Source organism: Vulpes vulpes, chromosome 3 (genome assembly GCF_048418805.1).
Source record: "Vulpes vulpes isolate BD-2025 chromosome 3, VulVul3, whole genome shotgun sequence".
Lineage (NCBI taxonomy): Eukaryota > Metazoa > Chordata > Mammalia > Carnivora > Canidae > Vulpes > Vulpes vulpes.
In genome coordinates this window covers 116,093,069-116,100,309 of record NC_132782.1, presented here as the reverse complement: position 1 = coordinate 116,100,309, position 7,241 = coordinate 116,093,069, and positions in this window count along the sequence as shown.

Here is a 7,241-nt window from a genome sequence, read left to right as displayed (position 1 = left end):
CATGCCTTGCTCATACAAATGAACATATACTCAATCATCCACTGAGAAAGACCACACTAGAAGATTTACATTTAACACTACTTGCAAGTGTATGGGAACAAAACAAACAGACCATTTGATAGATATAGAACACAGAATTATCAAAATAATCACAGAAGAGGGAATAGAGAGTATAACCAAAGGTATCCAGGGAGAAATCAACAAAGAAGCACAGGAAATAGAAATCAATATAGAAACAGGAAACAAAGAAATGAGAAAGTTACCAGAAATGCATGCAGAAATCAAGACAGAAGAGAGAGAAAAGAAATGTCTCATCTAAACCACCAAGAGAGGAGGAGAATTACTGACAAAAGGAACAAGAAGAATTTTCCCAAAACCTTTTTTTTTTGTAAAAACAAACAAACACTAGAGGATGTTCCAGGGTGGAACAGCAGGCCACCAAAATCAGAGATAATAGGCCATGCTTACAATTAGCATTGAGATTAGGAAAAGAACAGATACATTTTCAGTAGATACAAGATCTCAAATATCAAACATTATTAAGGAAAGAAAGACCCAATAAAGGAAAAACTATTAACACTGGAGAATTAGGAGGAAAAATAACCAAAGGAATACCCATAGAAAGAGAAGTGCTAATGTATGATGTGGAAGCCATAAAACACATCTTTGTGAATGTGCTGCTACTGGAAAGCATTATAGGAAGGAATCTGATCCCAAAGTTATATGAAGAATGTGCACCATTGAAAATAAATTAAAAATAAGAAGGCATGCTTAGCACAAGTGAAAATAGATCCCAAAGAACTCTCAAGACCTAAGAAAAGATCATTTGTTAAACAATACCCATTAAACAATAAGGAAATAACAGAAAAGATAATGGAATTATTAAAAAAGGAAATAATCATTTCAGGGATAGTTTTAATAGTCCATAAGACTAGTATTAAAATCTAATGGACATATGCTACTCAAAGCAATCTACACATTCAATGCAATCCCTCTCAAAATGCCACCGGCATGTTTCACAGAGCTGGAACAAACAATCCTAAAATTTGTGTGGAACCAGAAAAGACCCCAAACAGCCAGAGTAATGTTGAAAGTGAAAACCAAAGCTGTAGGCATCACAATTCCAGACTTCAAGCTGTATTACAAAGCTGTGATCATCAAGACTGGATGGTCCTGGCACAAAACAGACACATAAATCAATGAAACAGAATAAAGAACCCAGAAATGGAATCTCCACTCTATGGTCAACTAATCTTGGATAAAGCATGAAAGAATATCCAATGGTAAAAAGATAGTCTCTTCAACAAATGGTGTTGGGAAAACTGGACAGCCACATGCAGAACAATGAAACTGAACCAATTTCTTACACCATACACAAAAATAAGTTTAAAATGGATGACAGACCTACATGTAAGAGAAGAATCCATCAGAATCCTAGAGGAGAACACAGGCACCAAACTCTCTGACCTTGGCCAAAGCAACTTCTTGCTAGACATATCTCCAGAGGCAAGGGAGACAAAAGCAAAAATGAACTATTGAGACTTTCTCAGGATAAAAATCTTTTGCAAAGCAATGGAAACAAGACTAAAAAGAAGAAGATACTCACAAATGATGTATCAGATAAAGGGCTAGTATCCAGGCAGCCCAGGTGGCCCAGGGGTTTAGCGCCACCTTGGGCCCAGGGCTTGATCCTGGAGACCTACGATCAAGTTCCACGTCGGGCTCCCTGCATGGAGCCTGCTTCTTCCTCTGCCTGTGTCTCTGCCTCTCTCTTTCTCTCTCTGTCTGTCTCTCTCTCTCTATGTCACTCATGAATAAATAAATAAATAAAATCTTTAAAAAGGGTGGGGGCTAGTATCCAAAATCTCTAAAGAAATTCATTACCCCCAAAACAAGAAATCCAGTCAAAAATGAGCAGAAGACATAGACATTTCTCCAAGGAAGACATACAAATGGCCAATAGACACATGAAAAAATGTTCAATATCATTCACCATTAGGGAAATATAAATCAAAACCACAATGAAATATCACCTCACACCAGTCAGAATGGCTAACATTAACAAGTCAGGAAACAACAGATGTTGGTGAGAATGCAGAGAAAGGGGAACCGTCTTACACTGTTGGTAGGAAAGCAAACTGGTACAGCCACTCTGGAAAACAAGATGGGGGTTCCTCAAAAAGTTAAAAATAGAACTACCCTACAACCTAGCAACTGCACTACTAGGTATTTATGCAAATGATACAAACACAGTGATTCAAAGGGGCACATGCACTCCAATATTTATAGCAGTAATGTCCATAATAGCCATAATATGGGAAAAAAAAACCCAGATGTCCATCAACTGATGAATGGATAAAGAAGAGGTGATTATACACACACACACACACACACACACACACAAACACAAATGGAATAATAATAATTATTCAACCATCAAAAAAAGAAAATCTTGCCATTTGCAATGATGTGGATGGAACTGGAATATATTATGCTGAGCAAAATAAGTCAGTCAGAGAAAGACAAATACCATATGATCTCACTCATATGTGAAATATAAGAAACAAAACAAATGAACACAGGGGAAGTGAAGGAAAAATAAAATAAGATGAAAAGAGTAAGGCAAACCATAAGAGACACTTAACTATAAAAAACAAACAGGGTTGGTGGAGGGGAGGTGGGTAGAGCTGGTGATGGTCAGTTAGGACAGCATTTGATGTAATGAGCTCTGGGTGTTATACGCAACTGATGAATCACTAAATTCTACCCCTGAAACCAATAATATACTATATGTTAACTAAATTGAATTTAAATAAAACATTTTTACAAAAACCTAATAGACAATAAAGTAAAGGGTAATGGTAGATTATAAAATTATAAATAAAGCAACACCAAAATTAATGGGTACATTACTTGTCACATAAGAAGAGATGAACAAGATAACTAGTAATAATGGAAAATATCATGTGACCATAGATATGTCAGATACATTCTTTGCAATACGTATTACAGAAGAAAGCCAGGAATATATTACATTCCCATGGGAAGGCAAAAAATACCAATCCGTGAGGCTGCCTCAGGGTTATTTAAATAGTCCAATAACAGTATATACTCTATTATCCACTCATATAGATGAGTCACAGTACAATTCTCTAGTGATATCTTATACTGATAATATAATAATGGTAATAATAAGGAGCAATTATAACAGGAAGAGTAAAGACTGATAATCTATTTAAGGGAATAGGATGGACCATTAATAATGAAAAAACATCAGATTCAGACACTCATTGCAAGTTTCTAGGAATCCAATGGTCTTCTGAAGAAAGGAAAGTGCCAGATAAGGTAATAGATAAAATACTAGCAATAGGATCATCTAGAGATCAGACAAAATGATTTATAAGGCTTATTTGGATATTGGAGGCAACATATACAATACTTAAATATAATTCTAAAACCCATATACAAAATAAGTAGGAAAGCACAAGATTTTGAATGGATAGAACAAACAAAAGGCATTAGATACATTAAATTATTTCATCAAAACATTCCAAACAATACACTATCCAGTGCCAGGAGAGCCATTACAGATATAAATACTAATAAGTAGAGAATATGGCTCATTGTCCCTTTGGACAAAAAAATAACATAAGCCTAGTTTTCCAACAGTGGGTTTTTGGTTATAAAATTCCCATATTCAGAACATAAATATTTAATATTTGAGAAGTAAATATGATTGATATATGAGGCTTTAAAGAATACAGAACCCCTAGTGGGAACCCAAAAAATAGTATGGAGTCATAAACCTTTGTCCCATTGGATAAACTTGAGCCCAGAAGAACAAACAGCTACCTGAACATGATCCCAAATTGCCTGCTTGGAAATGGTATATCCAAGGGAGAGATACCTCTTTCCAGGGACAACCAGGACTTGTCACCAAGGGAATACATACGATAGAAGTGGACTTAACCAGAATTTATTCTGAGGGAAGGGCAAATCCATACTCAGAACTTAGGCAAATGGGGCTCATCCTGGTATAAAGATTTTTCAAATACCTGGTTAACAGATCAACCTCCTTAGTCTCTGGAAAAACAGAATGGACAGGCATGGCATTGACACCCTTGGACAATCTGATCCTTAAAAGAAAGGAAAGACATGCTTGGCACCACATGTGGAATTAATTGCTGTAATATTGGCTGAAAGAAAATCAAGAGGAAAATCAAAGTACCATATATATTGACTCATATGCAGTAGCAAATGGAATAGCCCCCATGGTCAGGAAAATGGAAAAGAAATGACTTTAAAATAAATGGCAAAGACTCATGGTCAAGAAAATATTGGAAAGAACTATATAAAGCCTCAGAGAATATTAAAATACATGTCACATGTGTATCAGCACATCAAAAAAGACAATACAGAGGTAATGAAATATAACAATGAGGTTGATGCATTGACAGGAATCACTAAGGTGACAGAAACAAAGAGGATTTAAAATTAAAGTTTAAAAAGGATAAAAAAGAATGGAGACACACTGCCACCAATAATCTTAAAAAGGGACATGGATGCATTCATCAGTTGATGGACAATTGGGCTATCTCTATACTTTGGTTATTGTAGACAATGCTGCTATAAACTTTGGGGTGCATGTATCCCTCTGAATTAGTATTTTTGTATTCTTTGGATAAACAAGATGTAGTATATACATACAATGGGATATTACTTGGCCATAAAAAAGAATGAAATCTTGCCACTTATAACAACATGGATGGAGCCAGAGAGTATTATGCTAAGCAAGATAAATCAGTCAGAGAAAGACAAATACCATATGATTTCATTATGTGGAGTTTAAGAAACAAAACAAATGAGCAAAGGGGGAAAAAAAGAGAGAGGCAAACCAAGAAATAGACTCTTAACTATAGAGAACAAACTTGTGGTTACCAGAGGGGAGGTGAGTGGATGAATGGGTCAAAAAGGTGATGGGAATTAAGGGGTGTGCTTGTTATGATGAGCATTGGATGTTGCATGGAGGTGTTGAATAACAATATTGTACCCCTGAAACTTATATACTGTAAGTTAACTAACTGGAATTTAAATTATAATTTTATGAAAGGGGATAAAGATGGAAAATGGGAAGTACCTAGAGTATCACTATTAAAACTAGAAAGAGGGACACCTGTGTGGCTCAGTGGTTGAGCATCTGCCTTCGGCTCAGGTCCTGATCCTGGGGTCCTGGGATGGAGTCCCATCAGGCTCCCCGCAGGGAGCCTGCTTCTCCCTCTGCCTATGTCTCTGCCTCTCTCTGTGTGTCTCTTATGAATAAATACACAAAATCTAAATTTAAAAAAAGGTGAAAGGTTAAAAAAAACTAGAAAAAAAAAGAGACCAATATCACATAAATAAGGAAACAAGTACAATTAACTCCACAAATCATTGTGGTAATGCATACACAGAAAGATCTCATGGAAATATATGCCTTATACAAGTGGTTCACAGAAATCTCAAGGCTACCTTTAAAAAGGCATTACATTGATTTATGTGTCTGTTTTGTGCCAGTAGCATACTGTTCTGATTACTACAGCTTTGTAATACAACTTGAAGCCTGGAATTCTGATGCTTCCATGTGTGCTTCTCTTTTAAAAATTTTACTTATTTATTCATTTATTTATCCACACAGGGAGAGAGAGAAAGGCAGAGACATAGGCAGAGGGAGAAGCAGGCTCCATGCAGGGAGCCCGATGTGGGACTCGATCCCAGGACTTTAGGATCATGCCCTGGGCCGAAGGCAGGCGCTAAACTGCTGAGCCACCCAAACGTCCCTATGGTTTTCTTTTTCAAGCTTGCTTTGGCTATTTGGGGTCTTTCATGGTTCCATAGAAACTGTAGGATTATTTGTTCTAGCTCTGTAAAAAATATTGGTGGTATTTTGATAGGGATTGAATTAAATGTGTAGATGGCTTTGAGTAGTATATACATTTTAACAATATTCTTCCAATCCATGAACATAGAATGTCTTTCTACTTCTTTGTGTTGTGTTTATTGTCTTTCATAGTGTTTTATAGTTTTAAGAGTACAGGTCTTTCACCTCTTTGGTTAGGTTTATTCCTAGCTATCTTATGGTTTTTGATGCGACTATAAATGGGACTGATTCCTTAATTTCTCTTCCTGCCACTTCATTACTGGTATATAGACTACTCAGTCATAAAAAAGAATGAAACCTTGCCTTTTGCAAGGACATGGATGGAGCTACAGAGTATTATGCTAAGTGAAATAAGCCAGTCAGAGAAAGACAAATACCATATGATTTCATTCATATGTGGAATTTAAGAAACAAAACAAATGAGCAAAGGAAAAAAAGGAGAGAGAAGAGAGAGAGGCAAATCAAGAAACAGACTCTTAACAAACTGATGGCTACCAGAGGGGAGGTGGGTGGGGGCTGGGTTAAATAGGTGATAGGGATTAAAGGGTGCACTTGTGCTGAGCACTGCATATTATATTAAAGTGCCGAATCGGGGGAGGGGCAAGATGGCGGAAGAGTAGGGTCTCAAGTCACCTGTCCTCAACAAATTACCTAGAAAACCATCCAATCATCCTGAAAATCTACGAATTCGGCCTGAGATTTAAAGAGAGACCAGCTGGAACGCTACAGTGAGAAGAGTTCGCGCTTCTATCAAGGTAGGAAGACGGGGAAAAAGAAATAAAGAAACAAAAGGCCTTCAAGGGGGAGGGGCCCGCGAGGAGCCGGGCTGAGGCCGGGGCGAGTGTCCCCAGGACAGGAGAGCCCCGTCCCGGAGGAGCAGGAGCTGCACCAACCTTCCCCGCGGAAAGGCCTCCCGGGGAATTGGAGCAGGATCCCCAGAAAGGCGGGGATGCCCTCGGGCTCCCTGGGACAGTAACAGAGGAACTGCGCCCCGGGAGATGCGCCGAGCTCCCTAAGGGCTGCAGCGCTCGGCGGGACCCGGAGCAGCTCGGAGGGGCTCGGGCGGCGGCTCCGCGGAGGGGGCTGCGGGGCGGGAGCGCGAATTCAACAGCGCAGGCTCCGGAGCACAGGGCGCCGGGACACAGCCCAGGATCCTGCCTCCCCCAGGGACAGGCAGAGGCCGGGAGGGCCCAGGACAGCAAGGACGCTCCTGCCTGGAACTGAGCAGATCAGCGGCCCCGCCCCGGAGCCCCCAGGCCCTGCAGACGGAGAGCCCCGGAGCTACTACGGGGGCTGACTTCAGGGTCCCAGAGCTGCCCCCGCC